The sequence below is a fragment of the Vigna unguiculata genome, chromosome 8 (genome assembly GCF_004118075.2).
Source record: "Vigna unguiculata cultivar IT97K-499-35 chromosome 8, ASM411807v1, whole genome shotgun sequence".
NCBI lineage: Eukaryota > Viridiplantae > Streptophyta > Magnoliopsida > Fabales > Fabaceae > Vigna > Vigna unguiculata.
Genome location: NC_040286.1, coordinates 19,251,183 through 19,273,335, shown reverse-complemented (window position 1 = coordinate 19,273,335; position 22,153 = coordinate 19,251,183). Strand labels below are relative to the sequence as shown.

General features: G+C 38.0%; 1 pseudogene; it reads left to right on the top strand.

Moving 5' to 3' along the window:
- On the top strand, positions 1-6,896 carry LOC114194970 (annotated as a pseudogene).
- Positions 6,897-22,153: the final 15,257 nt, after the last annotated feature.

Sequence of the window (22,153 nt, the reverse complement as noted above, 5' to 3'; positions counted from 1 at the left end):
ATGGCAGAATATTCAGAAGGAGTTCATGTAATGCCTAATATTGGACACATGAACAATGTTGCGCTGCGCACAAATATTAATGAAGATCATGGAAATATGGTGGGGTCTCAGGGGACTATTCTATCAAAGGTAAATCAAGTAAAACCTAGGGATGGAACTCATATCATGGACTCGGAAGCAATAGTGGAAGATGTTAAAGCAAGGGATAAGCTAAAAACCTCGGAAGAAAGATTAAGGGCTATTGAAGGAGTGGGAAATTATGGCTTAGGCGATGCTGCAGGATTATGCCTGGTACCGGATGTGGTAATACTAGCAAAATTCAAGGTGTCGGAGTTTGAAAAATATAAAGGGACTACTTGTCCCAAAAGTCATTTAACCATTATTGCAGGAAGATGGCGGCACATGCTCATGATGATAAAATGTTAATCCATTTCTTTCAGGACAGTTTGGCGGGAATGGCTTGTAACTGGTACATGCACCTTGAGCCTGCCCATATTCACTCTTGGAAGGATATGGTGGATGCGTTCATAAAGCAATATCAGTTTAATCATGATATGGCTCCTGACAGATTGCAGTTACAGAATATGGCAAAACGAGAGAATGAGGCTTTTAAAGAGTATGCACAAAAATGGAGAGAGGTGGCTGCTCAGGTAGAACCACCTTTGCATGATAAAGAAATAGTGGCTATGTTTATAGGCACTCTGCAGTCCCCTTTCTATGACCACATGATAGGAAACGTGTCCTCAAATTTTGCAAATATTATTGTAATTGGTGAGAGGGTTGAAGTGGGTTTGAAAAGTGGTAAGATTACTCATAGTTCGATGGGAAGTTCACAAATGAAGAAAATAGGGTTTAATACTGGGAAGAAGAGAGAGGGAGAGACTAATGCAACATCCTCTACACCTTCATGGGAGACTCATGCCCAGCCTCTTTATAATAATCATCAGCAACGCTCTACTCAAGGGCCATATATTGCTAATACTGGGCTAGCTTATCACCCACCAAATCATCAGCAAAATCGTTATCAAACCTGTGATTCGTATCAGAAACAATCTGTTCAAAGTAATCAGCGCAAGCAAGGTTGGAAAAATGACGTGAGCCAAGGTCAAAATGCAAGGAGAGATTTTGTTCACTTTACCCCGCTTCCAGTAACGTATACAGATTTGTTACTAGATCTTCTTCACCATAAGTTGATAGCAATATGTCCAATGAAGCCATTGCAGCCTCCTTATCCCAAGAGCTATGATCCCAATGCTAAATGCGAATATCATGGAGGAGAGATGGGTCATTCAACAGAGAGATGTCTGGCTTTTAAATTCAAGGTACAATCATTGTTGGATTCTGGATGGTTGACTTTTCAAGAGGATAAGCCCAACATTGAAAATAATCCGCTATCCGGACATGGGAATGCTTCAACCAATGCGATCATGTAGTGGGAGGAGCATAGTCTGTTGAATGATGCAAGAAAAGTTCGAAGCTCAATGAAATTCATCTTTGAAACCTTGTGTAAAATTGGACTATTGGAGTATGAAACAAAGTTCAATGATAAGTGTGGTATCCATCCGGGTGATGAGCATTCTATTGAGGATTGTTTAGGGTTCAAGAAAATACTTCAAGAGCTAATGGATAGACAAATAATACAGGTGGGTCGGCAGGATCTAGAGGAAGATATTTTCGCTCAAATGGGAGATGAACGAAATATAACTGACCCTAAATCCTTGGTAGTCCACTTTACTAAAACTTCACGTATGCCAGAAAGAAGACAACATGTTGTAATACAAGCTCCTTCCACTTTCCCATATAAGAATGATAAAGCAGTGCCCTGGAGATATGGTGTTCAGGTTACGAAGGGAGGTGAACAACACACTGGGGCACCTGCAATAGATAATATTGTTGGGATTGGAGGAATGATGAGGAATGGTCGTATATTCGCACCAAGAGACCTAAGAAGGGGACAAGATCACCAGGAAAGACAAAGAAATGAAGGGGTAACTAATGAAAAAGCAAAGGAATTTTTTTAAAGAGAAGGCTATGCAGATCAAAGAAGAGCCAAAGAAGATGAAACACAAAGAAAAGAAAGAGATAACTGATGAAGAAGCTAGTGAATTTTTGAAATTTATTCAACAAAGTGAGTATAAGGTGGTAGATCAGTTGAATCGCATGCCGGCTAGGATTTCTTTGTTAGAATTATTAATGCATTCAGGCACTCACAGAAAGTTGTTGATGAAGATATTGAGCGGCGCGCACGTGGAACAGGGCATATCACTGGATAAATTTGAAGGGATTATCAGCCACATTACTGCTAATGATCACCTTGTTTTTACTGATGAGGAGATCCCAGCCGAAGGAAAAGGGCATAACAAAGATTTGCACGTCTCTATGAGTTGTATGAATTATGTTATAGCACGCGTGCTTATTGATAATGGCTCATCTTTGAATGTAATGCCAAAATCTACGTTGGATAAGTTACCTTTTGATCATAATCATTTGCGACCGAGTGCTATGGTGGTTAGAGCTTTTGATGGGAGCAGGAGAGAAGTTATGGGAGAAATAGAATTACTAGTCCAGATTGGGCCTTGCACATTTCAAATACTTTTCCAAGTAATGGATATAGCACCAACATACAGTTGTCTATTAGGGAGACCTTGGATACATTTTGCTGGTGTGGTACCTACCACTCTACATCAAAAGCTGAAATTCACGATTGGAGAAAAATTGGTTATAGTTTCGGGAGAAGAAGATTTATTGGTAAGCGGTCCCGCTCGTTACATTGAAGCTGCTGAGGAGGCTTTGGAAACATCTTTCTAGTCCTTAGAAATTGTAGGGACTGCCTATGTTGAATCATTTCCTATAAACCCTTACCTATCAAGTGCATCTTTAATGACAGCCAAATCCTTGTTAAAAGAAGGGTATATATATGGAAATGGACTAGGAAGGAGCGGGCAGGGGTCATTGTTCCCATTGCATATTGTTGAGAACAAGAACAGATACGGTCTGGGGTACAAGCCCACTAAGGAAGACAAAAAAATATTATTAGAAGAGAAGAGAGAGCGAGCCCTAGCTCACATACAAGGGCGAGAACCGAGGATGGGAAGAATCCACATCTGTGACATCAAAGAGAGCTTCCATAGTGTTGGATGGATCAACACCAGGCAAATTTCAGTCATTGAGGAACAACAGGATGTTGCAAACTCAGATTCTGTGTGGCCTTGTCCTCCAAATGTGCAACTCAATAATTAGAAGATGGTGGATGTGCCTGTGGTGTTTAAGTGTGCTGAAATGTAATATGGCATAGTCGATGTTGTTTTTTCTTTCTTCAAAGCTTTGAATAATTATCCTTAAATGGGTTGACTTTTTCTACTTTTTGCTTAGTGTGACATTAATAAAATCGTTGTTTTCGTTTTATGTTTAGATTGTTGGTTAAGTCAATTATTTATTTTATATATATTTCAATAATGCAGATTTGACGATGAATCTTTTGAAAATAATATTGATATTCCCAATTTTGAGTATCCTGTCAATAATATGGAAGATGATTATGAGGATGACTGGGAACCGTCCCCAGAATTGATGAGATTAGTGGAACAAGAGGCTAAGGAGATAAAACCTCATCAGGATAATGTTGTGGTGATTAACCTAGGAGGTGAGAATGAGAAAAAGGAAGTAAAAGTCGGCGCTTACATGTCAAAGGAAACACAGGAAAATTTATGGGCTTTATTGAAAGAGTTCAAAGATGTTTTTGCATGGTCATATCAAGATATGCCAGGGTTGGACCCAAATATTGTTCAACATAAACTTCCGCTTAAACTAGAGTGCTCCCCAGTTAGGCAGAAGTTAAGAAGGTTGAAACTTGAGATGTCATTAAAGATAAAAGAGGAAGTAAAGAAGCAGTTTGATGCAGGATTCTTAGCTATAGCCAAATACCCCCAATGGGTTGCCAACATTGTTCCGGTGCCAAAGAAGGATGGAAAGGTGCGGATGTGCGTTGACTATCGGGATCTGAATCGAGCTAACCCTAAGGATAATTTTCCCTTACCACACATTGATACTTTGGTTGATAACACAGCTAAGTTTTCATTGTTCTCATTCATGGATGGGTTTTCAGGATATAATCAGATTAAAATGGCGCCTGAGGATATGGAGAAGACTACCTTTATTACCCTATGGGGCACATTTTGTTATAAAGTAATGCCTTTCGGGCTTAAAAATGCTGGCGCAACTTATCAGAGGGCGATGGTGGCTCTCTTTCACGACATGATGCATAAGGAGATTGAAGTTTATGTTGATGACATGATTGCCAAATCTAGATCTGAAGGGGAGCATATTATCAACTTGAGAAAATTGTTTGAAAGACTAAGAAAATTTAAGCTCAAGTTGAATCCAGCAAAGTGTACCTTCGGTGTAAAGTCTGGAAAGTTGTTGGGGTTCATTGTAAGTGAAAAGGGAATAGAAGTTGACCCAAATAAAGTGCGTGCGATATTGGAAATGCCGATTCCCCACACAGAAAAAGAAGTACGTGGTTTTTTGGGCAGATTAAACTACATTGCTAGGTTTATCTCTCAATTAACTGCTACTTGCGAACCTATCTTCAAACTGTTACGTAAAAGTCATGTAACAAAATGGAATGAAGACTGTCAAAAAGCCTTTGAAAGGATCAAACAGTATCTGCAAGAGCCTCCCATTTTACGTCCACCGATACTCGGAAGGCCTCTCATCTTATACTTGACAGTTTTAGAGGATTCCATGGTTGTGTTCTAGGACAACATGATGAAACAGGCAAGAAGGAACATGCTATTTATTATTTAAGCAAGAGATTCACAAGTTGTGAGCAAAAATATTCCTCTTTGGAGCGAACTTGTTGTGCGTTGGCATGGGCAGCTCATCGTTTGAGGCAATACCTGCTAAATCATACAACTTGGCTTATATCTAAAATGGATCCAATAAAATACATTTTTGAGAAGCCAGCTCTTACTGGAAGGATAGCCCGATGGCAAATGTTATTATCTGAATATGACATTTCTTATGTCACTCAAAAGGCTATCAAAGGAAGTGCTTTAGCAGAGTATTTGGCTCACCAACCTATTGAAGGTTACCAACCCATACAACATGGATTCCCTGATGAAGATATTTTGGCTCTTTTTGAGGAAAGCAAACAACATGAAGATACGTGGACATTATTTTTTGATGGAGCTTCAAATGCACTAGGGCACGACATAGGGGTCGTGCTCATTACTCCAAATAACCAGTACATACCAATGACTGCAAGGTTGTGTTTTAGTTGCACTAATAATATAGTGGAATATGAAGCATGCGCTATGGGTATACGAGCAGCTATTGAGTCCCGAGTGAAGTTTTTGAATGTATATGGTGACTCAGCTTTGATTGTCCACCAACTGAAAGGAGAATGGGAGACCAAAGATCAGAATTTGATTCCTTATCAAGCATATATTAGGGGGTTGATGGAATATTTTAATACTATAGTATTTCATCATATTCCCCGAGAGGATAATCAGTTAGCAGATGCTCTAGCCACGTTGTCGTCCATGTTTGAGGTAGATCAAAATGATGAGTTACCGATGATTAAAATGAGAAGTCATGAACAACCGGTATACTGCCACTTTATTGAAGAGGAGTTAGATGACAAGCCCTGGTATTTTGATATCAAGCGATACCTCCAAACTCGTGATTATCCTGAGAAAGCTTCCAAAAATAATAAAAGAATGTTAAGAAGGTTGGCCTCAAGTTTCTTACTAAATGGAGATGTCTTGTATAAAAGAAATCATGATATGGTGCTTCTACGGTGTGTGGATGCAAAAGAAGCGGAGTTGATATTAAAGGAGATTCATGAAGGAGCTTTTGGAACACATATGAATGGGCATGCCATGGCCAAGAAAATTATGAGAGGTGGATATTTTTGGCTGACTATGGAGAATGATTGTTGTATTCATGTGAGGAAATGCCACAAATGCCAAGTATATGCAGATAAGGCGAATGTGTCGCCTATGCCTTTGAATGTCTTGACCGCACCTTGGCCTTTCTCAATGTGGGGAATTGATGTTATTGGAGCCATAGAACCAAAAGCGTTGAATGGTCATCGTTTTATTCTAGTGGCAATTGATTATTTTACTAAATGGGTGGAAGCTACTTCTTATTCCAGTGTAACAAGGAAGGTGGTAGTGAAATTCATAAAGAAAGAATTGATCTGTAGATATGGGCTACCAAATAAGGTCATCATAGATAATGGTACTAATTTGAATAATAATATGATGATTGAATTATGTAGAGAGTTTAAGATCCAACATCATAATTCTTCTCCCTATCGGACAAAAATGAATGGGGCAGTGGAAGCTGCGAACAAGAATATCAAGAAAATCATACAAAAGATGGTAGTGACATACAAGGATTGGCATGAGATGCTTCCTTTTGCTTTGCATGGATACCGTACTTCAGTACGAACATGAACTGAGGCAGCACCGTTTTCATTGGTTTATGGAATGGAAGCGGTACTTCCCTTTGAAGTTGAAATTCCTTCTCTGAGGGTATTATTGGAAACTCAGTTAGAAGAGGCAGAATGGGTGCAAGCGTGATCTGATCAACTCAACCTCATTGAAGGGAAAAGATTGGCAGCAGTATGCCATGGCCAATTATATCAAAGGAGGATGAAGAAAGCATTTGATAAGAAAGTACGTCCCAAAGAATTCAATAGAGGCGACTTGGTAGTGAAAAAGATTATGCCCATGCAGAAGGATCATCGAGGGAAATGAATGCCGAATTACGAAGGACCCTATGTTGTGAAGAAAGTGTTCTCTGGGGGGCCACTATTTCTCACAAGGATGGATGGGGAAGAGTTACCACTACCAGTCAATTCTGATGCAGTCAAAAGATTTTATGCATAATGATTCCATGATAGTAAAAACTTGTATGGGAATATTGATATTGTTTAATTTAAATGATTCGTTGAATGACAAATTTGCCTATTTCATAGTTGGTTTGATGTTTTAAGATTTTCTTATGTCACACTAAGTAAAGGAAAATCTCGTTGACAATAAACACCAGAAGTTCATCCACAAAATATGAAGACCGGTTCAGGGCAAATAGAGATGGAGACCGAAGGGTGTCGTGAAATAATAATAAATGTGTAAAAATAATAATAATAATAATAAAGAGTGGAAAATGCAAAGCGTGTTAATCGTCTGCTACCAAAGTCGTCGAATGCATGTTTTTCTAAAAATGGTATTAAATAAAGGTGAAGGTCCCACACTTTTTCGCAGTTCAGTGTTTTCATATTGGATGCTAGAGTTGACGTTTCCTTTTGACATATCATGTGTATTACCCAAGTCTATCCTTGTCTCTAAATAAAAAGGGGTTGCTCTAAGTAGGGGTTAGTCATTTGCTCAATAAGGACATGACATTGGGGCATGTGGTTTTAGGGTGTACTACTTGGTTTTATGGGAATGATAATTAAATCCCCGAGGCTAAAAAAAGAAGAAGAAAAGAAAAGAAAAAGAGAGAAGAAAAAAGTGGAAGGAATAAATAGATAAAGTAATAACAAGAATGAATGACTAAAGGTAACAAGATTTGAGCACTAGTAAATTTTGTTTAAGATATAATCTGTGTGAGGACCAGTGAATCAAGATTCAAAATGATGTGTGGCCATCTTTCTATCCTAACAAAATGAGATATCCATTGCACCTTCTTTGGGCTGACAACAATACTTTCCTTCAAATTTATCCCCACTACAAGGATTATCAGCATGAAGAGTTTAATTAAAGAATACAATGTTCAATTCATCAAAATGTGAGAAAGCATCAGTCAAAAAGTGAAAAGTAATTCAAGATCCAATGAATGAAAAATGAAATCAAGATGATCCAACATCAGTGAAAACGTAAGAAGAGAAAGAGTCACAAAGAGGTGACGATATGTACAAAAGGAAATGAAGATGCTGATCAAAGTTGTGAGGAAAGTTGAAACAAACAGGCTTATAATCCTTGCCTCAAAGATAAAAACCACAAATTTTACTTGGGCTTGTTTATCTTTTCTTCAAAACCCGTGTAACCTTGACCACATTAGAAGTCTAATAAAAGTCCACACTGATTGAAAAATGATTCTTCTATTTTTTCATAAAGCTTAAGTTTGAGACAAAAGACTGTGGTTGTAAATGTTGTTACTAAAGAGAAAAAAAAAGATAAAGCCTCTGGGTTAACGTCTTCCCATTAGCTTGTTAGCAAGATACCTTGGGGCAATCCTTTCCATTTTACCAACACTCAATAGAATAAATACACCGGAATCACGTTTTTATACGATGAATCCAAACAAGGGAATTTTTGTTTTTGTCCTCGTATAAAGTTTATCCTCCAACTTCACCAATCTGCACAGATCTGCTTGTGTTGAATAATACAATTACATTACACCATTCAATTCCGGTTCGCTAGGGGATCACATGATGTGTCGAAAGTAAATATTAAGCAAATGGTTTCTTGTGTTGACATTGGGTGTTAGAATTTGTTACAGCCTTCATCTTATCTTTCGAGATAGCGAAGCGACATTCAGTTGGATTCGATGATCGAGGAAACAAAATGATTATAACTGCTAGTAAAAAATAAATAATGAAAATATTAATAATAAAGAGAGGAAAGAAGTAAATAGAAATATAAGGAAATGGAAAAGAATAAATTGAGCATAAGGAAGTTTTGGAAAACAAGGTTGATTGGAATTCATTTATACATTCATGGATCTATGCATTCTTTTTGTCTCAAATATCAACTTGATTTCTCACGGGGTGATGATTCCTTTTTAGAACCCTCTTCACAAAAGGGTAACAAGTTGTTGTTCTATATCGGCCCTCTGCGAGGCAATGGTCGAGCCTAGGTTCTCTTTTGATATCTCGGCCCTCTGCGAGGCAATGGTCGAGCCCAGGTTTTCTTTTGGTATCTCGGCCCTCTGCGAGGCAATGGTCGAGCCCATGTTTTCTCTTGGTATCTCGGCCCTATGCGAGGCAATGGTCGAGCCCAAGTTTTCTTTTGGCATCTCGGCCCTCAGCGAGGCAATGGTCGAGCCGAGGTTTTCTTTTGGTATCTCGACCCTCTGCGAGGCAATTCTCGAGCCCAGGTTTTTTGTTGGCATCTCGGCCCTCTGTGAGGCAATGGTCAAACCCAGGTTTTCTTTTGGTATCTCGGCCCTCTGCGAGGCAATTGTCGAACCCAGGTTTTCTTTTAGCATCTCGGCCCTTTGCGAGGCAATGATCGAGCGCAGGTTTTCTTTTGGTATCTCGGCCCTCTGCGGCAATGGTCGAGCCCAGGTTTTCTTTTGGCATCTTGGCCCTCTGCGAGGCAATGGTCGAGCCCAGGTTTTCTTTTGGTATCTCGGCCCTCTGCGAGGCAATGGTCGAGCCCAGGTTTTCATTTGGTATCTCGGCCCTCTGCGAGGCAATGTTCGAGCCCAGGTTTTCTTTTGGCATCTCGGCCCTCTGCGAGGCAATGGTCGGGCCCAGGTATTCTTTTGGTATCTCGGCCCTCTACGAGGCAATGGTCGAGCCTAGGTTTTCTTTTGGCATCTCGGCCCTCTGCGAGGCAATGGTTGGTCCCAAGTTTTCTTTTGGTATCTCGGCCCTCTGCGAGGCAATGGTCGGGCCCAAGTTTTCTTTTGGTATCTCGGCCCTCTGCGAGGCAATGGTCGAGCCCAGGTTATCTTTTAGTATCTTGGCCCTCTGCGAGGCAATGGTCGAGCCCAGATTTTCTTTTGGTATATTGGCCCTCTGCGAGGCAATGGTCGAGTTCTTTTTTTCATTTTTGAAACCCGAACGAAATTATTGTTTTTATCTTTACTTATCTTTTACTATGATAATATGAAAATTTCACTTTCATACTATCTAGTCAAATATAAGTAAAGAGGGGCAACCGTCAACACCCAATTTCGTCCGGGTAAATGTGTTTGTTTGGTTAAAAAAAAGATAGTAATAATAAAAATAATATATAATATAATAATAATAATAATAATAATAATAAATAATAAAATAAAATAAAAAAATATGTTTTTATTGATGGTAGCTTTTTAAACTTTAATTCTACCGTGGGAAGAAAGAAAAAAAAAGAAAAAAAAAACAAGAGCGAGAGAATCTAATTTATTGTTAATTATCACACTCTTTTCGTGAGCCTAAATGTTTTACATACTTTTACCTCTACTTTTAGCTATTTACATTCTTTGCATGACATGTAAAAAAAGGACGTTTCATAATTTCCGGTTTTAGAGAAACGTAAAATATTAGGAGCAATTTTTTTATAATAATTTGAATAAATATCGTGCACTTACACTTGTGTGTCTCTTTGCGTTGTCAGTCTGGAAAGATATTATTTTAATTAGAAGCAAATATTCCCGATAATAATGCTTTTAGATAATGGTATGATTTTAACATTTAGAAGAAAGTATTTTTGGTAAGAGTTAGAATCAATAATATGAATAATATGTCATGATTTGATCACGATTTTTATGTGACAGAAAATATGATTCTATTAATTACAGGCAATATTTCGTTAATAATTATAATCAATACTGTGGATATTATGCAACGATATAACAAGACCAATTCTTTCCCCATATATTTTATTATAATTAAATACTAGGATCTCAGTGGTACCCAAGAGGCCTATATAATCACAAAGTTTCTTCAATGCGAGACACAGAAAAAAAAACTCCTCTCTTTTTATTAGAGAGCACACACACAAAGGGGGTCACCTTAAGGTAAATTTTCTTTTGCTCCTAGTCTGTTATTCATGATTCTCTTATAACATCAAATATATGATTGTTTGAATGTTTGAATTATTGTATGAGCAAATGTGTTCGGGGTTCTCATGTTAGATGATTTTGGGTTTGACATCGATGTGCTCAGCCTTTCTCTTTCCCTCTATTTTTATCTTGTTAATTAAAAAGGTGCTTTTTTAGGTTTTAATTCTCTAAAAAAATAATAATAATAGTAAATAAATAAAATAAAAATTACATTTTTTTATAAGTTTTAAATGTCATGTCAAGTCTCGGACTTGCTTGATAATCAAAACGCTCTTTCATAGGCTTTTAATTTTTTAATTAATAATAATAAAAAAAATATAAAATCATTTTAAATGTCATGTCAAATCTCGGATTTGCTTGATAACTTTTTTTTATCATGTAGAATCTCGGGTTCTCTTGATATTTATAAAATATATATATATAAAAAAATCTAAAATTTAGAACAAAACAAAATAATAATATGAAACAACAAATTTTTTACAAAGAACTATGTTATCCCTGATTTTCCAAATGGAAATACGTAGGAGCGAGGTACAATCCTTGTCGGGCTAAAAAATATAAAAAATAATTTTGTTTTTTAATCTTTATAATTTTTTGTATGTGTTTTTTTTTATTATTTTGTTTTTTTAGGAACAACAAATAATTTTAAACATCAAATTCTATTTTACACACTTAATTAAAGAAGGAACCGTATTAAGACGGGCGTTGTGGGGGTGCTAATACCTTCCCCACACGTAACTAACTCCTGAACCCAAATTTGGATTCGAAGACCATTCTTCTAAGGTTTTTCTATAGTTTTCCATAATAAACTATGGTGGCGACTCCTTTGTACTTTTTTAAGTTATTTTCACCGTCCCGCCGCGATCTTGGTTGCGACAACCTGCAAAAGGTATTAAGTTAGCAACATTAAAGGTGGCATGCACATCAGAGCCTTCAGGAAACTCTAGCCTATATGCATTATCATTTACTCTTTTTAGCACTTTAAAGGGACCATCGCCTCTAGGGCTAAGTTTAGACTTCCTTTGCTTAGGAAATTTATCTTTTCTAAGGTGTAGTCACACCCAATCCCCTTCTTCAAAAATCATTTCCCTATGGCCTTTATTGTTGTACTTAGCATACCTATCTATTTGTTGTTGGATTTGAGTTTTAATCTTTTCATGCATTTTCTTAACAAAATCAGATTTTGCCACCCCTTCTTTATGAATAAAATCAAAAGATGTAGGAAGTGGTAGCAAGTCCATGGGAGTGAGAGGATTAAAGCCATAAACAACTTCAAATGGAGAGATTTTAGTAGTCCTATGAACTACTCTATTGTAGGTAAGTTTAATATGGGGAAGGCATTCATCCTAAAATTTGTGGTTCCCTTTCAAAATTGCCCTTAGCATAGTAGACAAAGACATATTAACAACTTCAGTTTGCATATCAGTTTATGGGTGGCATGAAGTAGAGAAATTAAGCTTAGTTCCTAGCCTTGACCAAAGTGTTTTCCAAAAGTGGCTAAGGAACTTAGTGTCTCTATCAGAAACTATGGTGCGAGGTATACAATGAAGCTTTACCACATCTCTAAAACAAAGCCTAGCAATGTTGCTAGCATCATTCACTTTGTGGCAGGATATAAAATGTGTCATTTTGCTAAATCGATCTACCACCACAAAAATATAATCAAAACTACTTAGTGTTCTTGGGAGTCCTAAGACAAAAATCCATGCTTATATGTTCCCAAGGGGTTGAAGCAATAGGCAATGGGGTGCATAATCCATGGGGCATTGTCTTAGACTTAGATTGCAAACATGAAATACATATATTACAATGCCTTTGGACATCCTTCCTCATATAGGGCCAAAAGAATTTTTATTTCAAAAGACCTAGGGTTTTTTCTACCCCAAAGTGACCCATTAATCCTCCTTCATGTGTTTCTTGGACAAAGAGTTTTCTTTGTGAACATTAGGGAATACAAATTTTTCCTTCTTTAAACAAATACCCCTCATTAACAAAGAAAACTCCTTGAGCTCTTTCCATACACTCAACATAAGTAGAGGAAAACTCAGAATCTTGAACATACATTTCTGGAATGTGATCAAATCCAAGAATTTGGACTCCCAATTTTGAAAACAAGGTGTGCCTTCTAGACAAGGCATTAGCCACCACATTACTTTTGCCCTTCTTATACTTTATCACATAAGGAAATTGTTCTAAGAATTCCATCCACTTAGCATGCCTTTTATTCAACTTGTGTTAGCCCTTCAAGTATTTTAGCAACTCATGGTCACTATGAATGACAAACTCTTTGGACACAAGGTAGTGTTCCTAATTTAAAGGGCTCTAACAAAGGCATACAATTCCTTGTCATAGGTCGGATAGTTGAGGGAGGCACCATTAAGTTTTCACTAAAATAAGCAATGAGGTGTCCTCCTTGCAACAACACGACACCTATTATTACACCAGATGCATCACATTCTAGCTCAAAGGTTTTTGAAAAGTTTGGTAAGGCTAGAATGGGCGCATTGGTGAGTTTTTCCTTGAGTTGCTGAAAAGCAGACTCTTATTTTTCACCCCAATTAAAAAACGCATCTTTCTTGACAAGTTCATTGAGGCGTGAAGCCAAAGTAGAGAAGTTAGGAACAAATCTTCTATAAAAGCTTGCCAAACCATGGAAGCTCCTAACTTCTCCAACACTTGTAGGAGTAGGCCAATCTTGGATGGCCTTTATTTTTGTAGGATCAACATGGACCCCATTTTTGTTCACAACAAAACCTAAGAAAACTAAACTATCTACATAGAAAGTACATTTCTCTTTATTAGCAGACAAACTATTTACTCTAAGGATAGTAAGGACAGACCTCATATGGTCTATGTGCTCATGCAAGCTCTTGCTATAGATCAAGATATCATCAAAATAGACAACCACAAAATTTCCTATGCACTCTCTAACGACATGATTTATTAGCCTCATGAATGTGATAGGTGCATTAGTAAGCCCAAAGGGCATCACCAACAACTCATATAATCCAAATTTGGTCTTAAAAGCAGTTTTCCACTAATCACCTTCTTCGATTCTTATTTCGTGATAACCACTCTTTAGATCAGTTTTAGAAAATATGAGGGACCCATGCAACTCATCAAACATGTCATCAAGCCTAGGGATTGAATGCCTATATTTGATGGTGATGTTATTTATAACCCTACAATCACAACACATTCTCCACTTTCCATCCTTTTTAGGCACTAACAAAACAGGCACAACACAAGGACTAAGGCTCTTTTGAACAACTCTTGCACTTGAGAGTCTATCTCCTTTGTTTCTTGAGGATTTGTCCTAGGCTGGTCTATTTGGAAGACTTGCCCAGACACTAAATCTATTTGATGCTCAATTCCTCTAAAAGGAGGAAGCCCAATTGGCCCTTCCTTAGGGAATATATCCTCAATTTCTTTCAAAAGATTTTCAATTTTAGGAGGTAGAATCTTAAGTTCAAGAGATGTGGTAGTGCATGTAAGTGTTCCTTTACACATCAATAGGCATGAAAGTTCTTCATCATTGAGAACTTGGTTTAAAGATTTTATAATCAAAATGTTCTCATGTTGAATGACCTTGGGAGAAGGAACACCAATCTCTCCCACATCAAATTCATCTTTAGTTACTTTTTGGTGGAGATGGAGGACTTTTTTTTTATCCTCTTTTCTCTCCTTTTCCAACTTCTGTCTCATTTAGGTTTGATCCTCTACCACTTGAGATGGTGATAGAGGATGCAAGACAAATTTTCTATCCTTGTGAGTAAAGGTGATTTCATTGGTAAGACCATTATGCATGGATTTCTTGTCAAATTGCCAAGGTCTTCCCAATAAAACATGGCAAGCTTCCATAGGTACTACGTCACATAACACACTATCTTCATATTTCCTTATGGATAGTTTGACCTTCACTTAATGTTAGACTGTCAAATCCCTACTTTCATTAAGCCAATGCAGTTTGTAAGGTTTTGAATGGGGAATGACAGTCAAAGCCAAGTTATCAACCAACCTTGTACTACAACAGTTGCAGCATGAACCACTATCAACAATGAGAGAACAAGTGTTTTCTAAAATTTTACATCTTGTATGAAAGATGTTCTCTTTTTGTGTTGGCTCTTTTGGAATGGGTTGGTTGCTAAGAAGTCTTTTAATCATTAGAAGGTCTCCTTCACAAAGATAGGCAATTTCCTTAGACTCATCATTAGACTCCTCACTAGAAGTCTCACTATCACTTTCTTGCTCATCTTGGCTACTATAGTGGCTAACACCCCTTAAGATCATGGTCTTTTTGGTGGGGCATTGAGATGCAACATGACCTCTACCAAGACACTTGAAACATTTGATTTCACTAGTATGAATGTGTGTAGATGTGCCTTCCCTTGGTTTCTCCTTTTCCTTGAAACTTTTGGAGGGTTCTTCTTTGACTTGCTTACCCTCCCCCTTGAATTCTTTCTTGGTATAAGAGTTAGAGTAGTCATTTTAAAAATTTTTCCTTAGAATTTGTTGTTCTACCTTTATGCAAAGTTGAACCAAGTCATTTAAGTCTTGGTAGGACAACAATTCTACTCTATCTCTTATCTCAAGACTTAAGCCTCTAAGAAACCTTGCAATGGTGGTATCCTCAAATTCTTTAATCCCAACCCTCATCATATATAACTCCATCTTTTGTCTATATTCTTCCATTTTCATTTTATTTTGATTGAGTCTTTGGAGCTTATCCATTAGCTCTCTATGCTAGTAGGAGGGAATATATCTTCTCCTAAGGGCTCCTTTAAGGTCATTCCAATATTTGACCTCGGGACTTTGATTGATTCTCTTATCTCTTTTGAGGGCAGTCCATTAATACATAGCATTGCCCTAGAAGCTAAGGGTAGCTAAGGGTATCTAAGGGTACTTTCCTCTCCTCACTTATTTGATGGCAAGCAAAGAGTTGCTCAACCTTCATTTCCCAATCAAGATAAGCTTCAATATCATCTTTCCCATAAAAGTGAGGGAAGTCTATTCTAATGGCTCTTGGTTCCTTAGGCTCTCTTCTTTCTCTTCTTAGAGGAGGAGGAGGTTGATAGAAGTTGTCAACTAGTCTACTATCTTCTTCTTCATAGTGTGTGACTAGTGTTGGAGTGTGGGAGTACAAGTGTTGACTCTTATTACTCATCCTCTCATGCAACCTTTCCATATTTCTTGTTCCCCTCCTCTCTTCATCTAAAAGTTGATGAAACCTATCTCTTTCTTATTTTTCCCTTTCCCTTGCAATTGTTTCATCTTCCTTCCAACGTAGTAGTGCTCTCAAATCAAAGGCTATTTGTTTCAAACTTATTTCTTCTTCATTTGAAGCACCCATACATTGAGAAGGAGGTTGAGACATATTTTTAAGATTTTAGAAGACTTTGGTCTTTTAAAGAAAATTTCAAAGAAGTAAATAACAAAAGCTTTTAGTTCTCCTCCAGGAAAGAGAGGTGAATCACTTGGATTGCTTACATACCAAGTCTTTCCTAGCCAAGGGAACTTGAAACTTTTGTACAAAACTTCTTAAATGAAATTAATTCAAAGACTAAGTTGACACACACTAAACTATCAAACAAGAAAATTAAAAACAAGAAATATTAGAAGCTATATGCGGCCTAAGTTTTGGTAGAAGTAGAAGGCACTTGGAACCTTTAAATTTCACCACTAAAAGTGCTTCACTAATGTATAGAAGAGGTTCTAGTTAGGAGATAAGATTGAGTACCTAAGACTCCCCCAAAACACCTAACTAGGCCTTGAACACAAGAAGGAAGCATTATAATTTTACAACTCAATTTGAATACAATCAAAGTGCACAAAATGTAAAAGGTCTTCTTGGCTTTGTCTTTTTGGCTTGGTCCTCACAAGTGTTTCAGTCTTACAGTTCCTCTTGATCTCACCAAAGAGGATTGTCTTTCGGGACTAGGTACTCCACCTCCTAGGATGCTACCTTAGGAAAGTTAGATCACCTCCAAAAAGAAGTACACACCAAGTGTAGAAACCAAACCAAAAGAGGTCAAGAAATAAAGCAAGAAAAGCACAAAAATTATAATTGCTAAACCAAAAGTGAATAATGCCTTGACAAACTCAAAGGATTACCAAATAAATGACAAACTAGAAATAAGGTAAAGAAACAAGACAAGCACTCAAATGAATTACCTAATGAATGACACTAGAATGGATGAAAAACAACCAAAATAAGCTAGAAAACTGCACTAAAATTTGATTTTTCACTCACTGCCAGTCCAAAAACGTGAATTCAAGCCTCTGCTTAAGCTATTTTTCATTTTTTCATTTCTTAACATTTTTAAATGATTTTTTTTCTCTTTTTCATCTATGTCATAGCTAAAAAAGGCAAAAATTAGATTTGGATTTGCACCAGCGAATATTTTATGATAAATCAAATACAGATAGTGTGCAATCAGACAGAAACTGGAATAACAGTAAAATGCAACAAAATAATGCTCTCAGACTCAATTGATAGTAATGATTCTAGTGTACTTCTTCTGCCACTTTATTTTAATCTTTTCTTTTGATTCTTTTTGGCACTTGCTTGTATTCTTTTTGTGCTCTTTTTCTTTCTTTTTATAACTCTTACAGCAGCTAGTTTCCACTAGAAATCTGAATCACCACCACACTATGCTTGATCATTTGCATTTTAATGGAAACAAAAAGCACAAAGGAGAAGGAAACTTAAAGGAATCAAAAGAAGATCATGAACACAATGAAACACAATGGAAATTGACTCTAAGATATTGTTAAGATCTAAATAGCAATCTGAACTCAAAAATAGAAATGAAAAAGCACCAAAGCACAATTAATTGAAATGAAAATTTAGTGTGGTTTATGGTGATGTTAAGCAAGCACAAGGAAAATTCCCACTGGACATTAAGATAGCTAAGGTTATCTTGATGTGAAGATTCATTTCCAAGGCTCCAAGTATAACGTCCTAGCCAGAAATTACTTATTAAAATAAATAAGAAAAATAGTTTAAATAAAACAACATCATTTATTCTTCAACAATTTCCCAAAACGTGGGAAATATTTAAAACCTTAAGTTCAACGCGCCAAACCAGATAATATAATTCGCGGCAATACCATATTACAAATATAAATGTCTATAAAACTATTACAATAGATCCATAGTCTGACAAAATAAATTAGTGAAAATTCCCAATAGGTCCCCACTCCGTCTTTATGCACCAGCCTGCTCACCAGCATCAACATCTGCTCCCATGTAACAAGTTACATGATTATCACCAAGCACATACAGATAGGGTGAGCTCATTTAAATAAAACCAAACAAATATCATATTAAGTACATCATCTCAAAATTATAACCCGGGTTAGTATTTTTCCTTTTTTCCTTAGTTCTCCATTTCCAACACTTGCAATAGACGTCTATCATTTCTATACCCTTTAGGTGAGATCAATGATCGATCTTTGCTGCACAAGTGTCTACTCGCCCCTCCGACTACAGGCCACCACCTGATAGTCCACACGTAGGAATAACTTTGCCACAACATCTCACTATGACACCAAGTGGAGCTCCCCAAAACAAACATAAGTTTGTAGTTGTTCCCAGACTACTAAAGCTCTATCAAAATACACTGCAGAGGGTAATCACCTGAAACCTCACCATACGAGCCATAATTCGCACACTCCACTATACTTCCTAACCCACCAGACTATAACCTAGAGTGGTCACGTGTTACCCCAATACGAGTTGCACTTGTAACTGGGCCCCCAACCAAAGCCTCACATCATGAACATCACCTAAAGTTGTGTAGAAACCCTTCCTCGCGCATCATCATTGGACAAAAACCGCCTGGGGGCATCTCACACCGCTAGGCAGAATCTGGGTCCAGACCGCCTAGCAAGAATCACACACCGCTAGGCGCCAAGCGCCAAACAAGAGTGTTGTTGCACTACCACCGTCTAGCGGACCCCAAACCTGCTGCCAGGCGTCACGTACCCTCCAGAGCCTCTGTTGCACCTCTTCCGCCTAGCGAAACCTATACTGCAACTAGGCGCCTCGCTAGTACAGGGACCACTGCCACTATTTTTGAATTCTACCGCCTGGATGCTCACACCACGCCGCCAGGCCCCATACTAGTAGCGTAAAGCTATTGGTTTTTGGTACTTTAAACATATCCCAAATGATTCAAATCATACAACACATGGAATTACAGGACAACATGGTTTTCCAGTCATAACTCTATATCTAGATTACATCACATCCATTCAAACATACCATCAAATTAATCATCATCATGAACCCATACTCATAGCCTTTTGATCATACAATCTAATGTTTATATAACCCATGCCACTACAGTTTTACCAAACATAGCACCAATATTTTATAACGATACCACCTTCACAATAACTATTCTATAGGAAACAGATACCACACATGCAATATCACTCATATCAATCCTACCTTTATTGGCAAATTAACACATAGTCATAATCTTCCAATAGTTTTTAGTGCATATCATCACTCAACCTTTATTTAACTTAACACTCATATCTCAATTAACATCTTCTCATACCTTCCCTTTCTATACCCGATGATTGAGTTTCCTTCCTCCCCCACTGCCATACCAATCCTAACTTGCCCTAAACTCATCCCGCGTGATACCACTACATAAAATCAGCGCTGAAACTCAAATACTCCACAGCGGTGCCCATTGCATACAATTCCACATGCTTGTACAGGAAACATACTTGTGCTTTGCATATAATAATAACACCCATTTCGTCAAACAATATACTAATTATGTATTTATATCATGCATAATTGTTTTAAACCCCCAACATAAACCCTAGCCCGCATTTCATATAAGAATTCATGCATCCAACATAACCATAATATACACAGTCAACCATACTCATCAAAATTCACATTATATCATATGAATATCACTGCGACCTCATAGGTAACCCAAAAATACCCAAAACAACCAAAAACTGCGCAACCCAGTTCGCGTCGCCTAGCGGATCGTGCTCTGCCGCCAGGCGGTTCATGGGGAAACCTAGAAAACTGGGTCTATAGCTTGTGTCGCCTGACGGGTCGCGCTTGACCGCCAGGCAGTTTCTGGAAAATTCCAGAAACCTGAATGAAACTCAGATAATTCGACAAAATGCAATCGCAAACCCTTGGAAATTCATGATTGCATACAATTTAAATTTAAGCAAACAAAAGGAACTCCCCTAACCTGGAATCCTTGCTTAAAATTTGGACAATTGAGTGTTCCACCACTTGTTCGCTAATGCCCTTCTTCGAGCTCTCTCCCAATTCAGCCTCTAGTTTGCCTCACCCTCACAACACACTCTCTAATTTCGTTTTGTATCTCCTCTCAACTACAGAATAACTTCAGCTTCCATTGGCTGCTCCTTCATCTAGGGTTTCCCTTACCCTTTCACATTCATGCCAAAAACTAAAATGGGCAAAAAGAAAGTTTATTTTGTCCAAGCCAAAGCTTGAACCCATCACCACACAATTGCAATTCAAGTGCACAACAAATTCAACCAAACCATCTTTCATGATAATATTCATACATCACAAATTGTATCCTTACTTATCACGCTCGACCACATCTAGAAGAAAATAAGACAAATTAAATAACACGCAAATGGCATACATAGGACTCGAACTCAAGTCCTCTCACACATTTAAGTACTCTCAACCACTTGAGCTAGTACTTTTCCACGTCATGAAGGTTAGTATTAAATTCCATAAAGGCTTCTCTTACCCGCATTTATTAAATAATTATTTAAATTTAGTGGGTTTTACATTCCCCCCACCTTATAAAATTTTCGTCCTCAAAAATTAGAGCTTACCAGGAAATAGATGCGGGTAAGATTGTCTCATTAGGTCATCCATCTCCCAAGTCATCTCCTGGGTGGCTTCATCCCAAAGAACTTTCACGGTGTGGATCTCCTTGCCTGTCAACTATTTGATCTGTGAATCTACAATTTGCATCGGTCTCGCCTCCATAGTCAAGTCCTCCCGAACCTGAATATCGTCCGCTTCCAACAAATGTGAAGGATCTGCAATATACTTCCTTAGTTGTGATATATGGAAGACGTTATGCAAGTTCGCGAAATGAGGTGGTAGTGCAATCTCATACGCCACATGGCCTATCCTCCGAGTAATTTCATACGGCCCAATGAACCTTGGGGTCAACTTCTTTGACTTGAGAACTCTTCCAACACCAATGGTTGGAGTCACCCTGAGAAACACATGGTCTCCAGCCTCGAATTCTAACTGTCGCCTCCTTTTGTCAGCATAAGACTTTTGTCGACTCTGGGTAGCTCGTATCCTTTCCTGAATTATCTTCACTTTATCAGTGGTCATCTGTAAAAATTCAGGACCCAACACCACTACTTCACCATCCTGATTCCAGCACAATGGAGTCCTGCACCTTCGCCCATATAATGCCTCATACGGTGCCATCCCGACACTGGAGTGGTAATTGTTGTTATAAGTAAACTCCATCAAAGGGAGTACCTCACTCCAACTACCCAAGTGATCCAGCACACAACCTTACAACAAGTCCTCCAAGGACTGGATAGTCCTCTCCGACTGTCCATCAGTCTGAGGATGATATGCTGAACTCATCCTTAGTTGCATACCCAGTGCTACTTGCAGCGACTACTAAAACCTTAACGTAAACCTCGGACCGCGATCAGATACTATATTGGCCGGCACTCCATGCATTCTAACCACTTCCCTCACATACAACTCTGCCAATTTATCCATTAACAACTTCTGGTTTATCGGCAAGAAGTGTGCACATTTGGTCAACCGATCTATAATTACCCAGATCGCATCATAACCCCTAATAGACTTCGGCAAGTGAGTTACGAAATCCATCGCTATACTGTCCCACTTCCACTAAGGAATCTCTAAGGGTTCCAACGTACCCCTTGGCCTCTGGTGCTCTATTTTTTCCTTTTGACACACCAGGCATGAAGCTACAAAATCAACCACGTCTGTTTTCATAGCCAACCAGAATGTCGCTTTCAAGTCTTTATAAATCTTAGTCATACCTGGATGTATGCTAAGACGACTCTTATGCCCTTCATCTAAGAGCATCTTCCTCAATACCCGACTCCTGGGTACACATACCCTTTCTCTAAACCGTAGGATGCCATCTTTACCCATCCTGAAATCTTTCCTCATCCAAAAACTCATTAGTAATTCGCAACATACTGCACCTTATATAATAAGCTCTCGTGTGTAACCCTAAGTTCATGTCCTGTAACTGCTCAATAAACTCCAGTTCTTTTATCATCATGGCAGATAAATGCACCATCTTTCTACTCAAAGCGTCTGCAACGACATTGGCTT